The sequence below is a fragment of the Harmonia axyridis genome, chromosome 2, assembly GCF_914767665.1.
Source record: "Harmonia axyridis chromosome 2, icHarAxyr1.1, whole genome shotgun sequence".
NCBI lineage: Eukaryota > Metazoa > Arthropoda > Insecta > Coleoptera > Coccinellidae > Harmonia > Harmonia axyridis.
In genome coordinates, this window is record NC_059502.1 from 46,858,833 (window position 1) to 46,884,059 (window position 25,227).

Consider the following 25,227-nt stretch of genomic DNA (forward strand, 5'->3'; position numbering starts at 1 on the left):
AAGTTGCAATTTGAATGAAACCCAATAAATTGTACAACACAGCCCAGACAATTTTTCGATGCGAATTACTCAGTTCCTCGATCAGTTCAGTTTTTTGATAACTACAATATTGAAATTTTTTGACGAGAATGAAACAAAAAACTCAAAACAACGAGTAAGTGCATACCGATTACTAATGCTAAAATTACAAAATTACAGATGGCAAATAAGGGGCGACACCGACAAAGCGGATATATAAAAGAAAATAATAAACCTCGGACATAGATGTGCTGGTAGTGAAGTAAAAGTACTCATCTTGAAAGCAATAATAAACTCATAAACCGTAAAAGGGTCCGATTTTGTACTCCGTGTCGGTTTCGGAGGAAAGTTGAATGATTATTGGTTCTTTTTATGGGAAAATTTTCGTTTTCCGCGAGAATCCTGAAATTTTATATTTTGGAGATATTAGGGGGGAGGGGTATAATTACCACCAATTTCTACGCCTTTGCTGGAAACATTGAAAATATTGTTAGCCTTTCCTAGAATTTGCGTACTATGCATAAAATAATCACAAAATATATGACTTAAGTTATGAACAAAAAAATACTATAAGAAAATATAATCGATGAAAGAAAAATCTTCTAAAATGGAGGACGCTGTCTAAGATTTTCTCACAGGCGCAATAGTACCTAGATACGGCTCTGCCCATGACGTTCAGGCGTTTTGAAATGGCTTGTTGCGTCACTCCCAATGAACCTTCCAATCTCGGGCGCAGATTTCTTCATATATAATCAGAAAATTAAAACCTCCCGCCAATCACGACAATTTGCCTTATTAACTGACATGTTCAATCGAGAATTACTAACGAAAATTTTGTCGACAAAAATTTATAATCTGCTAAGAATCGAGTCGGTATCGTGGAAATATCTTTATTGTCAAGTTGTTACAACATGCTACAATTTCGAAGAATGGTTCTCCTCTTCAGGCTTCAGGCTTAAAATCTGAACATACAGATCTAGTAATAATGGAAGAGTCAATACTCAAAATATGCGCCTTTTTATCTAGTGGAAACCTATTAATATGTACTGAAATTAATAAAAATGTCGTCTGCAATATGATCAAACAGATTAGAATCAAATTGAGTATATGAAAAAAAAAAGATATTGCAGCAATTGTGCTATTTACTCGTACCTAGGCACAACTAAACAACATCTAAAAGCTAGATTGCCAGTCATATGAGTTCGCTGAGGAATTTATCTAACAATAGAACAGCTTTGGAAGAACACCACTTTGCTACAGGTCATTATTTTGACTTAGAGTTAAAAAATGTTTGCATTTCAGATAGAGAGAGAGACTATAAAAAAAGAATGATATCCGAGATGGTTTGTATTTAAAAATTTGATAGTTCTGTTAATTTCATATACAAACAAAATTTAAGTTTAACACATATTGCCATCTCATAAAATAAAAATTTAAGAAAGATTGTTATTGGTGAGCATAGAGTTGTCGAATGTATATTTTTATTCTGTGACTGTTTTTAGTAGCATTTCATGTAGTCGTTCATGAGATCTTTATATCTTATATAGTAGAATCATATGTTTGTACGTGAACTTGGAGTTTTGTGAAAAATTTTTGCTGTAAATCTGTTTGATCATATTGCAGACGATATTTTTTTTAATTTCAGTACATATTCGTAGGCTTTCACTAAATACAAAGACGCATATTTTGATTGTTAACTCTTCCCCTGTTACTATGTTCTGATTTTTAGCCTGAAGAAGAGAAGAACCATTCCTTGTAACTGTAGCATGTTGTAACAACTGAACAATAATGATTTTGCCACGATTCCTACTTCATTCTAGCAGATTAATCCAGAATAACTTTATAATGCAGATACAAATCATAATCAACTTATATTTCGATGGCGTTATGTTTATAAATACCTTAGCTTATTGTATGACATCTACGATTTACCGCTATAGCTATCTATTGCAAAATAGATAAAATAGTTTTTCTACATCTAATAGTTTTCAGGAAATTTTCTGGGTGATATAAAAGACATTATTTCAGCTATAAAAATTCCCGAAGAATGTTCATAAATTTCATTCAGAAATTGAAGATGGGTTTAAATCCCATTGCATATGATACTTATTATTGTAATCGTAAAATTTTCAACCAGTTGATTTACACTGCAAGGTGAAAACAAACGGACCGATATGGATACGTTGAACAAGCTACATAATAAAATCTGCACGAGTTTTTATTCATTCCGATTCACATCCAGATGGTGGGTCGCATAATTCATCACAATAATCTTCTATATTTGTACGGAATATTTCTCATCATGCTATATATGCGAAGTACTTGGCAACTCCTTTCGATTCCGCTTTACCAGTCCAATCTATTATACCACGGTGATTTATGGTAACATTGAAGATTCACCGTAAGTGGCAACATAATTACCCAACCTGGAAAAAATTCAGGGTTAATGTATGAATTGAATAGCCATTCCACTATTTGAAAGTAACTGTACACCGCAGTGCAATCAGGATAGTATAATTTTTGAAAGAGTTATCTGACAGAAGCGGATTGAATTATTTAATCGGTATCTTCTATACTCTTCGGTCTTTTCTCATTTGGCATTTAATGGATTTGGTTCTTACTCAAAGGAAGTTTCCATTTGTAAAGATAACACCAATTTTCACAATTATTAAGGCAATATTTTAGGTGATACCTAAGATCACTAAAGTTCTTTTCTAGGTTTGTTTTATACTTCGAATTAGACAGTACACAATTCAGCATTAACACAGTAACCTTCCCACAAATAATCACAAGAATAAAATTGCCTATAACGCCCATTTAAAAACAGGGATTGAAGTCGGTGTGATCTGAGTAGATAAAGTGTGGTTTCAGGACTTCAGTAACTCTGTAGCTTCAAATGTAAAATTAAATGCATCCCATAAGGTATATCTGTTATGATGAATACAATAGATACATACACTTTATTCTTATTCATTACATTCATATTTCATTCATGACCAGTTGAAAGTGTATCCACAATGAAAAGAAAGTATCAAGTGATTTTTTTTCATCATTGAAAATAGTTTATTCTTTGCATTTTGTTGATGAACCTATTAATAAGCAAATGAAATAAAACAAAATTTCCACTGGAATCCAGTGGAAATTAATAAATAATGATTAATAATGAATTTCTGCCAAGTAAGGACGGAATTCATTTTATATATATTAATAAGCTTCAATCCTTTGAAATTTCCATAATTGGTGCATTTACCTATCGTGAAATGACATAATTATGCATGCGATCTTCAGAGCTTAACATTCTTTATGAACTGACTGAAGTTTCGAGATGAAGTCAAAATTGTATAGTCTGTATATTTACTATACATCATGCATGTATCCCTCAATCCCTGTCTATGCAATCAAAGAAACATATTAATTCTACTTACTTTCCTTCAGATAGCCATGGACTTCTTCTATGTATGCATATCATAACAGGGTGGCTAACGACAGCTCTCAAATCAATACGTATTCACATTTCAAATCAAATTTCAAATTTATTCATTCAAAGCAAAGCAACATAAAATATTTCGAATCTCCACAACTCAACAAGAAACAATAATGTACGAATATATATCTTTGATCAAATATTGCACTAAGAATCATGGAAATCAATTTGCAGGAAAGCGATCAAGCCTAAATTAATAATTTGTTTTCCAGATCACTCTCCCTGACATAATCAGTACATATTGCATGTGAGGGGACAGCCAGCAGATGGGACACAGAGGAATGAACAATTTTATTTGTTTCTCATTTGTAAACGTCAGTTTCCAAAAACACAATATTAATAAAGGAAGTTTATTTTATCAAGTCACTAACTTGTGAAACTGACAGTTAACTTGCAAACTTTTTACAAGTTAGTAGTATGATTTACATTAGAAAATTTTGTTTTATCGTCATATATGTTGAAAATCATGGTACAATTGTTATTTCCAGTAACACAGATTTTTGATGATGAAAGAGTTGATATTGATGATGATGAACCATCTGTTGACTCAGAAACTGCTGAACTCGAGGACTGCAGAACATTTGTACTCTCCTTACTACCAAATAATTTGCTAGACATTTCGATTTTTTTGTTGGCCGAATCATCTACATAACTCATCGCAATTTCGGTGCTCTTCCACCCTCCTGCACGCTTTAGTGCTAAAATATCTCCACTCTAATCCGCAACCATAATGGCTTCAGTTCTGCGAAAAGAGTGGCCGGTGTATAACTCTGGGTCTTTTAAACCTAAATATTTCGCTATTTGTTTGGGATACCACCAATAGTGTGCTGGCCAGCATTAAGGGAAATGCACTTTCCATGTCGGTATGTCAAAAAAAATCTTAGGCTTTTTGTTCCAGGAGGCCGAAGGTTTACATATTTTCTGTATAACATGTAAGGCTTGAAGCTGCAGCCATCATCGGATATGGTGAATCTTCTTGTTGTTAAATTTTTCGTTTGCCGCAATGTCACAATAACGTATTTTCCCAAATCTTCTACATCATTTATATTTAAGGAGAGAATTTCGTCACATCGACAACATCCAAAAATCCCAAATATTGTTACAATTTTCGCCAGCAACCACTGGTCATCAGGAGCATGTGAAAGAAATTGTTCAGCCTCTTCTTTACTTAATACCTTGGCCTTTTTTGGCGTATAACGCTCATTTTTTCGTTTCAGAAACGCTATTACCTTTTGGAATCTGCAAATGACAACTAAACGTCATATTTTTCAATAAATTTTTTGAGGAAAACAAACCTGCGAACAGGGGTCAGGGGCATTTTCTTTCATTTCCAAGCAGCTTTTCAGCATAGACCATTTTGCCCATAAAGTATTTGGGCTGAATCTAGCTGATATTTGATTCCAGTAGACCAACAAAACATCTTCAGTTACCCCAATCACACTATTTTTGTTTTGCCACTTTTTGAAGTCGTCGTATTCTCTCTCGTACCTTGAAGCTGATTTTGCAGGTAATAAACTTGAAGCTATACTACTGGCTGCCTCAATAATTTCTTTTGGTACATTCATTCTCATATATATATATATATATATATATATATATATATATATATATATATATATATATATATATATATATATATATATATGCAGGGGAGCTCAGGCTTTCGGGGATTGACGGACCCGCATACCCGAGTCAACCAACTTCTCAGGTTAGCAGCCTGGGAAGTTGATGAATCAAAATGCTCCTATCACGAGAAGCAGAACTCAGGGCGGTAGAGGACAGCGGGCTGGTCCTTTTCGGAGCCGTCCAGATGAAGAGCCCGATGGGGTAAACTGTGGTGCGAGCGGCGCAGTCCCCCGAGATTTCACCGTAAGCCCGAATTCGGAAACCTCTAACGGAGAAGGTACCTCTAGCTTGGTTGGAATAAATGCCCGGCCCGCAGGGGACCGACAAGACGAGATGGGAGAATGCGCTGGTCAGAGGAGGAGAATATCCTCATAATGCGCATTCATTTTGTTGCCAAAGAACTACAACAAAGTACTGGAAGAACATACCGCGAAATTCTCACAACTACATGGAATGATATCAATCCCGAAAAACAATTATACCCGAATCTGCTCTCAAACAGAGTGAGATGCATTCTGCAAAATGAAAAATTCTCGGTTGTTGAGTTGAATGCCATTCAGCAGAGCACAAGACCTTACGCGCCAGTTATGGAACATGACGATGAACGCATAGAAATATCTCAACCTATAACAAACACAAATGAAGGAAGAAATACTCGTCAGAACAAAATAGAGCGTATTTTCAATAAAAACATGCAGATGTATATGGGGATCTCCCCCCAAGAAAGACCGAGAGTTCCCAGATTGAAGGGCTCACAATATATCATTAAGAGCGTCCATAAGGTAAATGAAGTGCTGCGGAACCGCATGAGTGAGGAGACGACGCTTGAGGAGATCATAGATTACGTCTACATTGGGGCAATCACTGTCTGTGAGGACAATAACGTACAACTCAAGAGTGTAAAAAGAACGCCGTCAAGGGAAACAATACCACCTTGGAAAAAACGCCTGGAAACAAAAATTACTACCATTAGAAAGAAAATAGGGGTCTTATGTACTTACCTGCAATCCAACTCACCCAGCAGAAAACTCCTGAGGTCTGTTCATCGCATAGCATCAGAACTCCACATTAAAAGCCGGCACGTGGATTTCCAACATAAATTGGAAGTGGCCTGTGATACCCTAAAACAAAAAGCAAAAGCATTAGGAAATCGTATCCAACGTTACAATGACAGAGTAAAAAGATATAAAAACAACCAGCTTTATTACAAAAACACCAAGCAATTCTTTCGCTCACTCGAAAACACCATGACAAAAGAAGAGAAAACCCCAACGGCTAAAGAAATGCATACGGCCTGGAAAGAAATCTGGGGACACGAAGAGATGCACGATGACACGGCCTTCTGGATACGAGATGCTGAAAGGAATGCAGGAAAATATGCCATGAAGGAAATGCGAGTAACAGAGGATGACATTACAACGACAATAAAAAAGACGAACAACTGGTCTGCTCCTGGGCCCGATGGAATACACAACTATTGGTGGAAGTATTTCAGCTCAACCCACGGGTTTCTTGCTGGGATATTTCAAAAGGCACTGGCGGACCCATCTATTATACCGGACTCCATCACGGTTGGAATCACGCATATGATCCCTAAAGGAAATACTAATGGAAATCCGAAAAATTACCGCCCAATAACATGTCTCTCGGCAATTTACAAAATACTAACTGGAATCCTCACGCTACATATCGCAAGACACGTAGGCAAACATAGTATATTAGCACGGGAACAGGGAGGCTGTCGCAAGGATGCACGAGGATGCAAAGAGTTACTCGTTATAGATTCTCTCATCACAAAACAAGCAAAAAGGAGACAACGTAACATATCGATGGCATGGATTGATTACAAGAAAGCCTTCGACTCGATACCACACTCGTGGCTGTTGAAGACTTTACAGCTATACGGTGTATCGAAGGATGTAATCACCCTACTCGCACACTCGATGAAATCATGGCGAACTAGACTCCTGGTGAACAACCAACAAGGCACAGATATAACAGAGGAATTGAACATCAAAAAAGGGCTCTTTCAAGGAGACAATCTAAGCACTTTATGGTTCTGCCTGGCAATCAATTTCCTCAGTAAATTACTAAATGACTCAAACTACGGCTACAACATAGAAAACACAAATAAAACCAAAATAACCCACCAACTTTACGTTGACGATCTAAAACTTTTTGCTGCTGGAGAGGATCAACTGACGAGACTGCTAAAGATAGTATCATACTTTACTAAGACAATCAGAATGGAGATGGGGCTTGATAAGTGCGCCATATTACACGTGAAAAGAGGAAAAATTGTGAGTGGGGGGCATGTGCTGGCACAGGATGAGGTTACAATTCAAACGTTAAACCCAGGAGAAACATATAAATATTTAGGTATACAACAAGGATTAGACATAAACACCACAGAGGCAAAGACCACATTCAAGAACAAATTTCTTACTAGAATAAAAAAAGTTCTACAAAGCAAATTAAATGCCAGAGCCATGTTCACATCCATAAATACGTGGGCGATGCCCGTTCTTACTTACTCCTTCGGAGTTATCAAGTGGTCACCTACCGATTTGAAAGCTATTGACATCCAAGTGAGAGCACTATTAACAAAACATGGAATACATCACCCACGTGCATCTGTAAACAGATTATACATTCCTAGAAATGACGGAGGGAGAGGACTGCAAAACATCGAAACAGCCCACTACAAAGCAGTTACAGAAATGAGGCAATACTTCCTCAAGAAGAACACCACTTTCTTCAAAACCCTCTTCAAAGTGGATGAAAACATCACACCATTGAACCTGGCCTCAACTAATCAACCAGCTGAGCCTTCCACAATAACAAGTCTGTCCGAAGAATGGCACGGTAAAGCACTCCATGGCAGGTATCCTACTGCCCTGAGACGAAATACATTTAACAAAGAAAAATCAGTTTCTTACCTTAAGGCTGGATACCTCTTCCTGGAAACGGAGGGCAGATTGGCGGCCATTCAGGATCAGGTGGTCCCCACCAGAGCCTATCTGAAAAATATAGTGGGTAAGAACATCTTCACAGATAAATGCAGGAAATGCTCACGTGCAACTGAAACAGTACAACACGTTACGTCCTCCTGTCCAGTGCTTGCACCCAGGGAATATACAGACCGTCACAATGCCATGGCTAAAGTATACCACCAAGCCATAGCCATCAAAACAGGATTAATAAAGAGTTTCAAGAAAATCCATGAATACTCACCCCAGGAACTACTTGAGAATGATGAACTGAAGCTATATTGGGACTCTCCACTCATCACTGATAGATCTATTCCACACAATAGACCTGATATAGTTATCTTCGAAAAGGCGGGGAACAGAGCCACCATAATCGATGTCACTATCCCGGCGGACGACAATGCTGAGAGAGCTTATACTGAAAAAATAACAAAATATCACGACTTAGCATTTGAACTCAAAGAAATATATAAACTCACCAGCACTTCAATTATACCACTTATAATCACTACGAACGGTCTTGTTGAGAAGCACTTGGTTGAAAATACTAACCGCCTTGGACTGGAAGAAAGGTTAATCAGCGATGCACAACGAGAAGTCATCTTGTGGACAACACGTATAATGCGCGGGTTCTTAACCAGTGAATGAGAGAATGCCTTGGTGAACCTAACCCGGCATTTCCATGAACAGCCATACCCTAAATGGTGGAAAAAAAAAAAAAAAAAAAAAAATATATATATATATATATATATATATATATATATATATATATATATATATATATATATATATATATATATATATATATATATATATATATAGGGTCTTTCACGAGGAACCTCACCCATATTTATAAGGGAAACTACTAAACGTATTTTCATGAAATTCAGCACTAATAAGTATTTCACGATGCTGATGAAATCTAAAATATTTTCAAGGCATGAGCACCTCTGGTTTTTCCGGAAATGACGTCAACTTCCGTTTTTCAAATTAGAACACCATTTTTATAGCAGAAATAGATTCCTTAGAAAATTTCAAGTTATTTTGATGTAACATTTTTCAGTTTTGGTTGGAAAATTCTCTCTGAGCGGGAAAATTCGAAAAAAAAATCGGAAATAGAGCTCCGCTGAAACAAGAATAACTTCGAGGTTTTTGGATGGAAAATTTTCATTTTTGGAATTTTTCAAGATGTAAGATTGATGTATCAACTTTAAAAATCGAAATCGCGATTCATGATACAGGGTGTGAAAAAAACGCTTTCAAAGTTAGGGATGACAAAATCGTGAAAAATCAATTTTTTCAAATTTGAACCCTATTTTTTTATGGCAGATATTGAATCTACGTTGAAAAATAATGTGAGTGTATGCATCACACCCTTGCCCTAAAATGGATATTTTCTGAGTTATTCACAAAAAACTGTTTTTCGTCTTGAATTTTCAGCTATTTCTTTTCCCTTCACGCCAAAAAGATGAAATTTTCAGGAACTGTTATTTGAACCATGCTGTAGATTTTTCACCCCTTCTTGAAACCGACTTCAAGTTACTATTAGGAGAACCATGGCAAACTCTCGCAGTTATAATAATAATAATAATAATAATAATAATAAATATTTATTCCATAAATTATAAACAATATTACATAAACATATTACAAAATCATGTTCAATCATCGGAATAAACAAAATACCTACCACAGAAGCTCTAGTTAGACTATTACTTGTACGTGGTGTATGAATGCCTAATCACAAGTATGAAAACATATCAAATGCAAAATGCAAACGCAAAAAAAGAAATAGAAATCTTCTTCTAACTTTTTTTTTTTTTCTTCTTTTCAAATTTTCTAAAATATCCACATTTACATCTCTCCCCTCTCCAGATCTTTGATTTCCTTTTCTCCGAAATTTTATTCCCATCAAGCAACAGATTAACTTTCATACCCTCTATATTCCTAAATTCTCTTCACCCGCTTGAACCCTACCATTGACAACTCTGATTAATGAGGCCATGGAAGAGTTTTCTTTCTGAACTCAAAATCCAATGCTTTGTTTTCTTTTTGAACAGTCTTATACTATTTATCGCTCTGATCTCAAGGGGCAACAAACCATACAACCTCGGAGACAGATATTCACATTGACGTTGGCCTATGGTCTTCTCGCAGCGAGGAACACTTAAAAATGTTTCCTTATTTCGTGTGCTATAGCTATGCGAAATCGGCTCGGTGGTGATCTTTCTCTCTTTTATTCTCATTAGCATACACATGCAAAAAAGTTGTCTCAGATCAAAAAAACCAGATTCTGTATAAAGAATATCATTCGAGTATCTCAGAGGCTTCCTGAACATTATCCTCAAAATCCACCTATGGACAACATTCAGGTTTTCTAGGTGTTTGTCACATACACCACCCCAGCCAACTATCCCATATGCCAATTGTGATTGAACAAGTGCATAATATAGTATTCTCAGATGTTTTTGGTCGATAAAGTCTCTGGGGCGTTTGAACCTAAACAGCATACTTCTCAGTTTTTTCACGATATTCCCAACTTGAAGATCCCATTTTAGATGTCGGTCAATAACAATGCCAAGGTACCTCACCGAGTCGGCTTCAGGAATATATGAACTCTCGCCCAAAATAAGCGATCCCATATCCGGTAATCCACTAGCATATGACGAGAATGGCAGGTATTTAGTTTTCCCCAAGTTGAGTGTGAGTTTATTGTGCCTGAGCCATTGTTCTATAGCTTTGAATTCGTTTTCTGCTTCACACTTCAGCGATTGCCACGTTTCCCCCTCGTAAAATATTGCAGTGTCGTCTGCAAAGCTAATAATTTTTCCCTTGGTTTTGAGAGCTAACAAACTATTAATATATAGAGTGAACAGAATGGGGCCCAACACTGTTCCCTGTGGTACTCCGTATGTGGCATACATCGGATCGCTCAATTCTCCATTAACACAAACTCTCTGTTCTCGTTCCGTCAGGTAACTCTCCAAAAGTTTATAAATACTTCCTCTCAACCCGTAATCATATAATTTTTCCATCAGTTTTTTATGGCATACCGTATCGAAAGCCTTCGAGAGATCAACAAATATACAAAGAGATGGTTTACTTTTATCCAGCGATTCATAAATATATTTTGTCAACAGATGAATTGCATCATCTGTAGATCTTCCTTCTATAAATCCATACTGATGCTCTGATATTATGTTATATTTTCTGCAAAATCTCAGAATTCTTCGCTTAATGATCTTCTCAAAAACCTTGGAAACATTGGAGATCAGTGAAATCGGCCTATAACTTACCATCTCCAACTTATCCCCCGATTTGAAGATCGGCCTGATGACTCCAATCCTCAGGCATCTGGGAAAATATCCCCTTTGAAAACACTGATTGACCAAATGAGTCAGAGGAGTTTTAATTTCATCAGAGATGCTTTTCAACGTTTCCGCTCTAATGTCATCACAGCCAGTGGACTTTCTCGATTTCAGTTCCCCGATCATCTGTTCTACCTCATCAATGCTAGTTGGGTAGAGGTACATCGACTTATCTATAGTCTGTTTTTCCTCTGAGTATTCGGTTTCAACTATCCTGTCCGCATATCTCTGGCCCAATGTACTATAGTATTGGTTAAAACTGTTTGCCTTATCTCTGTCAGATTCCAAAAGTTCACCAGTCATAGAGTTGATTTTTTCTATTTTGACTTCAGTTTTGGTGTGGTTGCAGATTTCATCCACACATTTCCACAAGGCCTTAGACTGGTTGACACTGTTTTTTATCTGCTTTTGAGCGTAAATTTTTTTCGAGTTGCTTATTAATTTACTCAACTTATTTTTATAAGAATTATATTCCCTTCTGAGGTTTACATCATCAGGTGCCTCGAGTACACGCCTATACATAAGTTCTTTTTTATTTACTGATACTAAGACCGCCGGAGTCATCCATCTCTTTCGAGGTCTTTTATTCTTTCTTATTTTAACTTTTCTTGTATTTCCCTCTACGAATGTTTTGATTTTTTCAATGAAATACTCGGTCTTTACATCTATATCATCCAGACAATAGAACTCATTCCAGTTTTCTCTTCTTAGATCGGTTTTTAGGGCTGAGTAATCAATGAATCGTTTGTATCTATTATCATCTAACCTTAGCATATCTCTAGTATCTTGGTCCCAGTTCAATGTAATCGCCGTAGGGTAATGGTCCGTGATGTCAGTCTGAAATATGAAAGATTCAATATCAAAATATGAAGAGGCTTTAACCAAAAAGTGATCGATGCATGTCTTGCTTTCCAGTCGTGTGTACTTGTTTATGTATGATTCGAAACCATTACTACTGAAAATGTTTTTATATTCCTCAGAAAAATCGGAAGTAGAGAGTAGGTCTATATTCATATCACCAACGACTATTTGGATATCACCTTTTTTGATTCTTCGAATATAACTCTCAAAATTAACATTGAACTGTCTCGGACAGGTACTGGGTGACCTATAGATAGCAGCTATTGTTATACTATAATTTTGCATTACGGCGCTTACTTCCAGTATCCTGATATTTCCGATGAGCTGTATCTCACATGAGCAGCTGATTGTTTCTCTGATGTATACTATAACACCATCATTTCTGTTCAGTTCGCCTCCACTGTATAGAGTTCTATAACCTTCAATCTTCAAAATATCCAAATCATGTACTATAAAGGTTTCCGAGAGAACCACAACCTCAAACTCATCCGGAAATCTACTCAGAAACAGAATCAGTTCATCGAAATTTTTCATAATACTTCGTATGTTGAGATGCAGAACTTTTAATGGTAATCGAACAGATGTAATAAACTCATCAATCCCAGAAATCAGTCGTGTATTCCTTGTTTCACTCGTATATTCTCGAATGAAGGGATCCATGCTTGTATGGAAATCAACACCAAATGGGGAGAAATTGCCACGGAACTTCAATTATGAGATATAAACAAACAAATATTTGTGAAATATGAACAGATATAGAATATGAACAATCATAAATAAATATAAACAAATATATAATATGAGTAGAAAATATAAATAAAATGAATATAGATAATCAATAAATATAAATAGATAATATGAGTAAAAATAGAATCAATGAAAATATGAAATGTTAATAAATAGATATAAAGATAAAATACACACAAACAAAAAATCGATCAAATACACACAGACAAAATACTCAGCTTTAGATAATTCAGAATGAATACCCACAAATACGAATAGAAATAGAATATATCATATAAACACCAAACAAAAAGAAACAGGAGAAAACAGCAATTCAGTGTTAAAAAATTTTTTCTTTCCTTTTTCTTCCCTTTAATTTAAATTTTTTAGTGTTCTTGGTTTGAAGTCGACCTCGTCTTGGCAGGTCTAGTAGCGACTGGTTTAATTGGTCTCTGGGTCTTCTTCACTGCTCCTGTCGAAAAAGGTGTGGGTTCCCTTGATCTAACCGCGGGAGGTTCAAATTGTTCCTGGTTCAGGTTGTAATTCAACTTTTGGATTGGGGTGGTTGGTCCGATCTGTTCCCGTTGACCACTCTCCAACTGTAATAATTGAGGAACTGATAATTCAGTACCGTCGATAACAAGTTTATTCCTCTTGATGAAACAAATCTTCTTGTTCTCCTTCCCAACCAGTAGATGTCTCCTCAATATCTTCTTTTCTTCAAGTTGAGCGGCAGTGAGATCGTTCTCAATATATACACCCGATCCTTTCAAGATTTTTACTCTACGGAAAATTTCCGTTTTCTCAAGACGAGATATAAATTCAACTTTTACTGGACAATTCCTTGACTTCCCCAAGCACGAAATATTATTTATATGTGATTTCTCAACATTTACATTCAACAAAACATTTAGTTTTTCAACAACAAAATCAGTTGTGATTTGCTTAGGTTCTACGTCTAACCCAAATAATAATATGTTATTTGCTTTCGAATTTTTCTCTAATGAATGGAGTTTATTCTTTAAATGTTTGTTTTCTTGTTCTAGAGTATCGACTCTGCTTTTCAAGTTTTCAATTTGAAACAGTAATCTTTTTTCACTTGACAATATTGCGCTTTTTAATTCGTCCTTGTTTTTTTGCATCTCCTGAAGAATTCTCTCAACTGCCTCCTCATTCATATCGTGATCAGAGAAGGAGTTATCCAATTTATCAAGAGTTTTGTAGTAAGAAACAAAAACAGAACAGTAAGTTTCTCAAATTTCAACAATATCGGACGCTATAATCGGGAAAGGAATTATTGTCACACGTTGGTAGGAAAAATGGGAAAAGAAAACACACCCTTCACTCTCACGGGCCTATGTAAGAGACTTTTCAAAACAAACACAGGAAGGCCGCGGTAAAAATACAGTAAACAATTGGTCAGACAAAGGGAATCCCCGATAAATCTACCGTCTGGTTCCTATCTCGAATTTACTGATATGAATGATATGTATTATCGTTATCGATAGCCAACATATATAAGGTGTTCCAGATGTTTTCTCGTTGAATGTGAATTCAGTTTAAGAAAAGTGTCTTCAAATATCCAATTTACTACTGTATTGCAATCTTAATTAAGTTGATAAAATGCTCACGGTAATCCTTGTACTGTTAACTACTTGACTTAGTACACTCAAGAAATTCGGACGCCGAATACTCAAGTATTGTCACTTTTAATCCACTACGATTTACAAACACCTTTTCACATTCGCATTCACATGGCACTGTATAACTAGAGAAGATGCTCAAAGTTTTGACCGTTAATTTCAAGACATTTATTTATACGTCTCAGGAATGCTTCGTGCGTTGCTCTTCTTATTTCATCGGGAGGAAGAGATCTGCAAAAGTGTTTAAAAACCAAATTGAGTTTCAAAACTAGGAATCTAAAAATCTAAACAAACCTGAACGCATTTCTGACTCGTTCTATGCAGTCCTCTTTATCAGTCAGGGGAGTTGAGTAGACAATATTTTTTATCCTACCCCAAACATAATAGTCTAAAGGAGTTAAATCGGGAGAACGTGGCGGTCAAAGATGTGGACCATTGTTCGCCAATCATCGATCTTCAAATAGCCTGTAGAGGATATTTGACACATTGAGTGAATTGTGTGGAGGCGCGCCATCTTGTTGATACCATAAGTCATTATGGTTCTGTACTAGCGGCTCAATTATTTGAGTCAATATGTCAGAATATCTATCTCCTAAGGGAGAACATTCTTTAAATGATGCAAACATGTGTAGTGTTCTATCTTACCAGTTAAAGTCCCATCATAAATGTGAACATCGAGAATTGCATTATTTTTGATGGCGCAAAAAACATTGAAACTCCAGGTTTCTTGAAAGTTCCATTGTCTGAAGTGGTGGTTGTTCTCTTCATCCCAATAATGACTGTTATGCCTATTGAAAGAACCATTCTTTGTGAATTTAGATTCATCTGTCCAAATTATACAGTCCAAAAAGTTTTCATTCTCTTGAAATCGAATCATCATAGCTTCGCAAAACTCTGTTCTCCTGACGAAATCAGTTTCCTTCAAATGCTGTACCCTATTGAATTTATATGGGTGCATTTTATGTTTTTTTAATATTTTCCAAACACTCGATTGAGATAATCCCAGATCAATCTCGACATCTTTGAGAGAATTTTGAGGATTCACACGAAAATATGCAAGAACTGTAATTTCGTTGTTCTCATCTTCTACTACACTTTTTTCTCTGTGTATAGTTTTCTCAACGAAAGATCCGGCATTTCTCAAGTTTGTCATGGTTCTGTTAATGGTATCTCTCGTTGGTCTGGGTCGGTCAGGAAACCTCTCAATGAACAGTCGAATCGTTCTATCTACAACTTTATTACATTCTCCATGAAGTAGAATGAGATTTAAAGAATCTTCATTGGTAAAATTAGGCATAGTGATCGATTCTATAACTTAATACGAATTATCACCAAATTAATAGTAAACACAAAATGCTACTGAATAAAGAGGAATTTGGCAGATGTAATTAATGATATCTATCATTAAAAAAAAAGAATGTAAAACATGGCAAGTTTTTGCATATGGTTCTTAAGGAATTATTTATTTATCACTGGAGAGAAAACCGATGGCCGATTAGATGAAATAAAGAGGTTTCCGATACAAATTCGAATCAAAATTCGCCATCTATTTAGGAAAAACCTGTAACTTTTTTCTCTTGCATATTAGGGTAGTTAAATCTAAAACATGGTTTAAGTAACAGTTCCTGAAAATTTCATCTTTTTGGCGTGAAGGGAAAAGAAATAGCTGAAAATTCAAGACGAAAAACAGTTTTTTGTGAATAACTCAGAAAATATCCACTTTAGGGCAAGGGTGTGATGCATACACTCACATTATTTTTTAACGTAGATTCAATATCTGCCATAAGAAAATGGGGTTCTAATTTGAAAAAATTGATTTTTCACGATTTTGTCATCCCTAACTTTGAAAGCGATTTTTTCACCCCCTGTATCATGAATCGCGATTTCGATTTTTAAAGTGGATACATCAATCTTACATCTTGAAAAATCCTAAAAATGAAAATTTTCCATCCAAAAACCTCGAAGTTATTCTCGTTTCAGCGGAGCTCTATTTTCGATTTTTTTTCGAATAGAAAGAAATAGAAATAGAACTTGTCAGCATGTTCAGTGATGACATAGGAATGTCGCTAGGACTGGACAAGTGCGCCATGGTGGAGGTCAAACGGGGAAAGATGGTGAGAGATGGAAATATAAGAATGGCTGATGGAAGGGAAATAGCGGAATTGGCAATAGAGGAAAGGTATAACTATTTGGGCATTCAACAGACATATGAAATCAAACAAACTGAAAATAAGCAAAATGTCAAAAAAGAGCTGATGACAAGAGTCCTGAAGATTTTGAAAACGCAGCTCTCAGCAAAAAATAAAATCGAGGCACTAAATATCTGGGCCATACCTACCTTCACATATTCATCTGGTATACTCACCTGGTCTAAGACGGACTTACAACAAATAGACAGGCACATAAGAACAACACTCACCGAGCACGGCATGCTTCATCCCAACTCAGCAACGGAAAGGCTGTACTTACCACGCAAGCAGGGAGGTCGCGGCTTAGTCTGTATAGAAGCGGCGTGTCTGCAAGAGGAAAAGAATATTGCACAATATTTCAACAACACAGACTTACCTGTACATCAATGGATAGCAACACAGGAGGGCACCACCGATTGGGGAAGGGAGGAGAACCGAGGGGAACCTGAAACAGAGAATTTTACAACAAGACTGGAACGAAGTTGGCAGGCAAAAGCTTTGCATGGACGATTTCGCGCTAGCCTACACCAACCCGAAGTAGATCCAATTCATTCCAACACCTACCTCACACAGGGATACCTGTATCCCCAGACGGAGGGAACCCTGTTCGCGATCCAGGACCAGGTTGTGCCGACGCGGACTCATAGCAAATACATCATGAAGCTTTCCATCGAGGACACAAGATGCAGATTGTGCCAATCTGCGGAAGAGACGGTACAACATCTATCGTCAGCCTGCTCGGCAATCGCTGGAACAAAATATTTGGCCCGACATAACAGCATAGGAAAAGTGGTGCACCAGCTGCTGTGTCTGCAGTACCAACTGCTCCCGCACTTCATGACATATCACCTTTACGCTCCTCAGCCAGTTATGGAGAATGAGAAATATAAAATATACTGGGATCTGACAGTGATCACCGACATAGGCGTGGAGCACAATAGACCTGATGTCGTAATATGGAAAAAAGCGGAGAAACACGCAGTGATTGTGGACTTCGCAGTGCCTTGGGACTCCAACCTGACAAGATCTTATGGAGAAAAAATACAGAAATATGAGGTACTGTCTCGACAAATAAGAGATATGTGGAGGCTGAAACGAGTGGATATAATGCCGATGATAATAAGTACTAATGGCCTTGTACACAAAAAAGCGATCAAGCACCTAAAAGAGCTGAACCTGCCAACCAATGCTATCACGTGGATGCAGAAGGCAGTAATATTGGGTACGGTGAACATCATAAGGCAGGTTATTTTTCCGCATTAATGCCATCAAGACAATAGAAGATCTCTTGGCTAACGCCCGAGACGCTTCAAGGAACTCCACGGAAGTGTGAAATTAAAAATAAATATATATATATATATATATATATATATATATATATATATATATATATATATATATATATATATATATATATATATATATATATATATATATCAACAATTTTAATTCCCAATATACAACAATAGTTATAAGTATGATAAGGGGTGTGGGAAAATTTATAAGTGTTATAATTTCACTCTTCTTTATTTCATTTAGTCGACGTTTCGATCCCGATGGGGACCTTCTTCAGGACTCTACAATAGCAATAGAAAACAGTCAAAAACATGGCAATCACAAAACATGTAAAAATAGTACATACCGAAATACAGAGTTGTAAAGATCTTATTTGAACACAAATCAATAGCTCTCAAGAAAGCAACTAACAAGAACATCAACAACAGCGAAAAAAGATCTGATACTTCGTTAGTAAAGGAGTAGAAATCAATTATAATCAGTAAATAAGGTAAACAGAATAATCAACAAAATGAGAGGTTGTCAAAAATGTTGTCAACCAGACTTGCCACAGAATACACGCACATGACAGATGAAACATAGAGTAGCATTAATATGAAACTGGCATCTTATAGAAACCGAAGAGTGTTCCTTTTGGAATGCAAAAGACAGGGTTTACTTTCCAAACATATTTCCAACAATATGAATTATTTGTTCAGCTCAGCAAGTGATTCAGGTTCGTCCAGACAGGTTCAGGCTATGTTGGAGAAATCAAGACGTCTCATTCTTCAATTTGAGATCACTGTGACTGTGAGCAGGATAGGAAGAATGGAGTGTGATTCTTCCAGGTTGTGGCAGATCTTGGAGGGGTTGCTTCCACCAGAGATGCTAAGTCGTTTTGAAACTTACCAGTTCAGAAGGTACAGAAGAGAATTTGCTGCTATTAGGGAGAGAAATCTGATGAAGGTGAGAGCTCTATCGGATGAACTTCTGAAGAGAGTAGAACCACAGGAGAGGTGGATTAAGAATGTTAGTACTGTAAATCAAATAATTTGACAACTTTGTGTCAAATTATTTGATTTATATTAAATATCTTTCATCAAGAAGACTCATTAAACTTTTATAATTTGTTAGTACTGTTATTGTACCAGATAGAATATTGAAATTTCTAGCACTGGGCCCCAAATTCGGCATTGATATTCCTTTAAGGGAGGTATCCATGTCGAGGCTGTTGTCAGATGTGGAGGGCATTATTGATCTTAATGATAGACTGTCAGATGAGGGAAAGAACATCAAACGTTCCCAAGCTGTTAATATTATCACAAACTACATCAAACCTGGAAAAAGGACTAATAATGTTTTCCAGAGAGAATTTTACCACTGTAAGAGATACCTAAGTGAACATCAAGAATTGCTTGTGTTACGGGCTGATAAAGGCAATGTTACGGTTTTGATGGATAAGGATCAGTACATAGAGCTCTCCAACGAAATTTTACTTAATGAACAATATTACCAACTTCTTACTAACAGAGATCCAACCGTTACAATACAAGGTAAATGTAATGCATTGATTAAACGATGGGTCAGTGAGGGCCACATAACACAAATACAAGGTAAATCACATTTACATTTACAATTCAGTTCCAGCTAGATTCTACGGTTTACCAAAAATCCACAAACCCATTCTCGCCTTGAGACCAATAATATCATCTGTTAACACCCCCACATCCAAACTGTCAGTTTTTGTTTCAGACATCCTGTCTAAATGTCTTTCTTCTACCAGAAGTAGATATTTTATTGAAGATTCCTTTGCTTTTGCCCAGTATGTGAATGATTTCCAGTTACCTGTTGATTATGTCCTGATCAGCCTGGACGTTGTATCTCTTTTCACCAACATTCCTGTCGAGTTGGCAGTTTCAGCTGTTGAGAACAAGTGGGATACTATCAGAAACCACACAAGTCTACCAAAAGAAGAATTCATCCATGCCATCAAGTTCCTGTTTTCTTCAAACTATTTTTTTTTTTATGGTAGGTTCTTCAAGCAGGTGCTCGGTTCCCCTATGGGTTCCAACTTCAGTCCATCCATTTCTGAATTAGTAATGGATTTCCTTCTGGACGGCATTCTTGTTAGTATTCCTTTTCACATTCCTTTCATCAAGAAATATGTTGATGATCTAATATGTGCTGTACCTAAAGACCAGGTTGCTTTCGTTCTAGACAAGTTTAACAGTGAACATGAAAGTATACAGTTTACTTTGGAGGAAGAAACAGCGAATGGAGTCCCATTCCTGGATACAAGGGTGATTCGAACACTTGAAAATAGGCTGATTCTGGATTGGTACCGAAAACCAACAAGTTCAGGGAGATACATACACTATTTTTCTAATCATTCACATGGACAAAAGGTAAACATTATTTTAGGATTGAAGAATCGCATAGAAAAGGTTGCCCATCCAAGTCTAAGGCGGCAGAATCTGAGGTTGTTGATGCAGTTGATGCTAGAGAATGGATACCCAAAAAGGTTATTGTCCAGATTGATTTACAATACCACTCCTTCGACACGGCCAACGAATGGAGAGAGGAGCGCATCCACCACTGTGGACACTGAGAACACGGGTAGAATTCTTTACTTGTCTATTCCCCTAATTAATGGTATGACAAACGCATCAATTAACCTCTTAAAGACCACAGAAATTATGTTGATTCAGAAATCTTATTTTAAAATTGACAGATTATACAGTCGAGTGAAAGATAGGATGACTGTTGATAACATGAGTGGTGTGGTATATTGTATTCCTTGTTCAATATGCAGTGAGGTGTACATTGGTCAGACGTCTCAGCTTCTGAAGAGAAGGATTGCTCAACACAAAAGCGACATCAAGAATTCAAGTAAGATTTGTGCCCTAGCAGACCATACCCGGGACAAAGATCATCCAATGAATTATGATTCCACCAAAATCCTAGAAATTGAAGTTAGTGGAAGAAAAAGATGTTTCTTAGAGATGTATCATATTAAACGCCAAGCCTGTTCGATGAACTACAGAAGGGATGTAAATAATATCAGCTCCATCTATTCTTATTTGATTCATTATGACCAGTTCGGTGGGAGAGAATTGGATGGATCACATACAGAAAGAATTTCAACAAGTTCAGCAGTCGTAGGGATAACGTGAAAATGAATTCTGTGTTCTAGGCCATTTCTGTGAGAGGGGATTGGTTTCGGTTCATGGAATCTTTCAAAAAAAATCGCATTTGTTCTGAGTTCGGTGAGAGTGAATTACTGCGACCAATGTGATTTAATGCTACTCTATGTTTCATCTGTCATGTGCGTATATTCTGTGGCAAGTCTGGTTGACAACATTTTTGACAACCTCTCATTTTGTTGATTATTCTGTTTACCTTATTTACTGATTATAATTGATTTCTACTCCTTTACTAACGAAGTATCAGATCTTTTTTCGCTGAAGTTGTTGATGTTCTTGTTAGTTGCTTTCTTGAGAGCTATTGATTTGTGTTCAAATAAGATCTTTACAACTCTGTATTTCGGTATGTACTATTTTTACATGTTTTCTGATTGCCTTATTTTGACTGTTTTTTATTGCTATTGTAGAGTCCTGAAGAAGGTCCCCATCGGGATCGAAACGTCGACTAAATGAAATAAAGAAGAGTGACATTATAACACTTATCAATTTTCCCACACCCCTTATCTAACTTATTACTATTGTTGTATATTGGGAAGTAAAAATGGTTGATATATATATATATATATATATATATATATATATATATATATATATATAGTGCCAGGTGCCAGGTGCCAGGTGCTTTACTCCTATTGAAGGTGACGACAGGATTTTTACCTTGGTGCTCCCACCCGGTTGATCCTATATAACCACGAAAGTGTGAAGGGGAAAAAAAAATATATATATATATATATATATATATATATATATGACTAACGTTGAGTTCCAAGACATTTTGTACATATGGATAGATTGTATACATCCGATAGTATATAGGTTCATTTCACCATATATAAGTTTAAGAAAGCTTTGGTAACATCAAACTTGATGTACTCTTTATTGGTCAATTTATATATCAATTTTTGCATGTAATGTCCAGTTCCGAGACCTACCCTAAAAAAGTTATTTTATGTTGGAAAGTTTTTTAGAAATTTTATTTTCGCAGTCACGTTTCCTTCATGAAACGCCCATTATTCCACAATTCGTTTTCAAAATCTCTTAAAATGAAGAAAAGTCGAGTAAGAAATATCAGTTGAAAAGTCATAACGAAACAAAGTACATGTATATAGGTTAACAGTGTTGATAGGACTTTCGGTGTCTGAAACACTTTTCTAACTTTGCCAACGTTTCGTAGACATATTTCCACTCCCTCCGGGCTGAAATTAATTCAATAAATGAACAAAGGTTTTTCTGTTCCATTTGGATTCCCCGTTTATTATGACATATCCCAATTGTTTCATAATTATGATTGGAATTTATTTAGCGTATCGTATTCTAAATCTAATTTTTTCTATGATATTGAATTCCAAAAATGACTTCCTTATAAAACAGTTCAACAGCAATGATCTTAACAACACATGACAAAAAAAGACAAGTACGTATACTGTGAATAAACATTTCCCTGTTTACCATAATATCAGATGAACTGTTATAAATATTTCATTGCCATCAAGTTTTCGATCATCATTCATTAATCCACTGAAAAAAAAAATACGAAAAATATGAGTACTGCTATTGAATGTTGGCTGTTAGCATCTGGGACTTCGGTTTATTGCTTAATCACTATGTAATATTCTACTTTTATCTTCATTCAGACATGTATACTATTCTGGATGAGAAAATTCGGATTTTTTATATTGGGTATAAACGAACTTCACGAATTGAATATTTTTGTGGAAAATATTCTTCTGATCTTGACTCTCTGCCAGGATTCATATAAATCTGAATGATTACTGATGTCAAAAACTTCACCCTCATCTGGAAAAATATTGGAAAAACTCTAAAAACTATGTAGTTGTTTCATATCTATCAGTTTATCGATCGCCTTCGAATTATCTCACTTCGCGTAAAAATACGCGATCAAAATGAATATACATCTATTTAATGGTGTTTTTGGAGACATCAGTTTCCCGCGAAATATTCAATGACGTAACATATCTTCTTCCTTCCTTCTATTCAGATATGTTATCAATTTATGGACGAGGGACACTAATTTCCGAAATTTGTACTTATGAAAAGGGGCCAACTCCATCCCATTCAGTTTTGAGCGCTCGCCTCGAGGTTTATCGCTTTATTATTTCGTCACAATGTCAATTTCCGAGTTCTCAGCAGTGAATAGTCCAAACAATTTAGCTCGACTCACTACAATTAATACACTATAACTTTTGAACTTATATAGGTACGCGAAATTTGCCGGGAAGGTTCGGATCTCGAATGCCGCAGTTGAGTTCGTTTAATAAGCAGAATCTGAATAGGGGTTCCGTAAATATGGCCGTTCGAAATTTTGTATTTTTTTAATTTCGAAACCACAGGCACATTTGCGAGGGAAATTTGCATTCAGATGTAGAATGACCATATAAAGCTTCGTGCAAAATATCTTGTTGATCACTTGATCAGAACCATAGAAACTCTGTGACCACAGAACTGACGGAGTTGAGATTTTGGGTATTGATATAAAATAGCAATGCTAAGCTCCTCGCCAAATTTCAAGCTGATCGCATAATGAGAACAATAAAAAATTAACCTCGGAGTCGACATAGAAATGATTGGGATATATTTATGTACCTCTTTTTAATGTTGAATTTCGGGACCGCCACCAGATGTCTTTAATACTTCTAGCGAATTCTCCAATTAGCGGCAATATCAAAGATGTTGTAAATCAATGTTTTCACCACGTCGGTTTATGAAATGGACGATGCTATTCCTCCTCTTATCGCATTTTTCACGTAAGCAGATCACTGGATTTTGTTGCTTATCCTTCAACCAAAATTGGAACGTGTCCCATCAATATGATGGTATATTCCACAGACTATTCAAATATGTTATTGGAAAAACTATCGAACCAAGGCGAGTAAACTTATTGAGGAAAAACAGTTTTTTCAAAAATTTTTTTCTGCAAATTTGACTGGTTTTCAAAATAAGTTCTACAGACAATTTATCAGCCTTTGTTTCCTCATTTGAACTTCCGATTTTCTAGAAAGTAGAAATTTTTTCTTGTAAAATATACTTCACAATATTTTTTCATATCTTTTGAATGCTCAATCGATTCTGAATCCGGATATGTAAGTAGAGTTGTTGTTTTATCAATGAAATTCAAATTCAATTCAAGTTGTCAATATCGATTATAATATAATCTGAAATATGAAGCCTGAATTTTCATTCAAAACTTTTAATATTTTCACTCTTGAAAAAAGATGTGATATTATAATATACCTATATCAAAAACAACAAAAATGCTGTGCGAAGAAGTGGGTGGCAGGCATTTTCAACACTTTCTTTGAATAGCATTTTTTGTTACTACATATTTCGAAAGTAACCCTTTTTTCCAAGAGTAAATATATTTATTGCTTTGAATGAAAATTCAGTTTCATATTTTCGCTCATGTTATATTCGAGAATTAATACTTAAAAATTTGACAATGAAATATTTATAGAACCATAGGCAATGTGGATATGAGTATACCTAATATGGAATCTGTATTATGTCAAGAACTCCACGGAATTTTTCGATCGTCTCCGTATTATATTTCTTCGCATAAAAATATGCTAATAAAATAAATGGGTTCTTAACTACATCTGTTCAACATCGTTTGTTTCAATTTCCTGCTGAATGTTTAATTGTCCTAGTTCTGTTCAGATGAAAAAGGTATTTCCTAACCTCGATACAAAACTCTAGAGGATCATTCGTCAGGTCGTTTGAAGAAAAATCTATGAATATATGTCCGGAGTTATGTCGTATCTGAAATCTGGGTGACGAAAATGCTATAATCCTGCTAGTTTTTCCAAAATAAAATTGTAAAGTTGGC

General features: G+C 36.0%; 1 protein-coding gene and 1 long non-coding RNA gene across 2 annotated transcripts in view; one reads left to right on the forward strand and one right to left on the reverse strand.

Moving 5' to 3' along the window:
• Positions 1–25,227, forward strand: part of LOC123673717 (vitamin D3 receptor-like) — a 307,940-nt gene that overhangs the window by 187,922 nt on the left and 94,791 nt on the right. The gene's annotated exons all lie outside the window — the stretch shown is intronic.
• On the reverse strand, positions 14,837–15,437 carry LOC123673720. The gene is made up of 3 exons (XR_006746537.1): positions 15,362–15,437; positions 15,011–15,308; positions 14,837–14,947 (listed from the first exon to the last, which is right to left on the reverse strand). It is a non-coding gene; the product is annotated as an uncharacterized LOC123673720 (long non-coding RNA).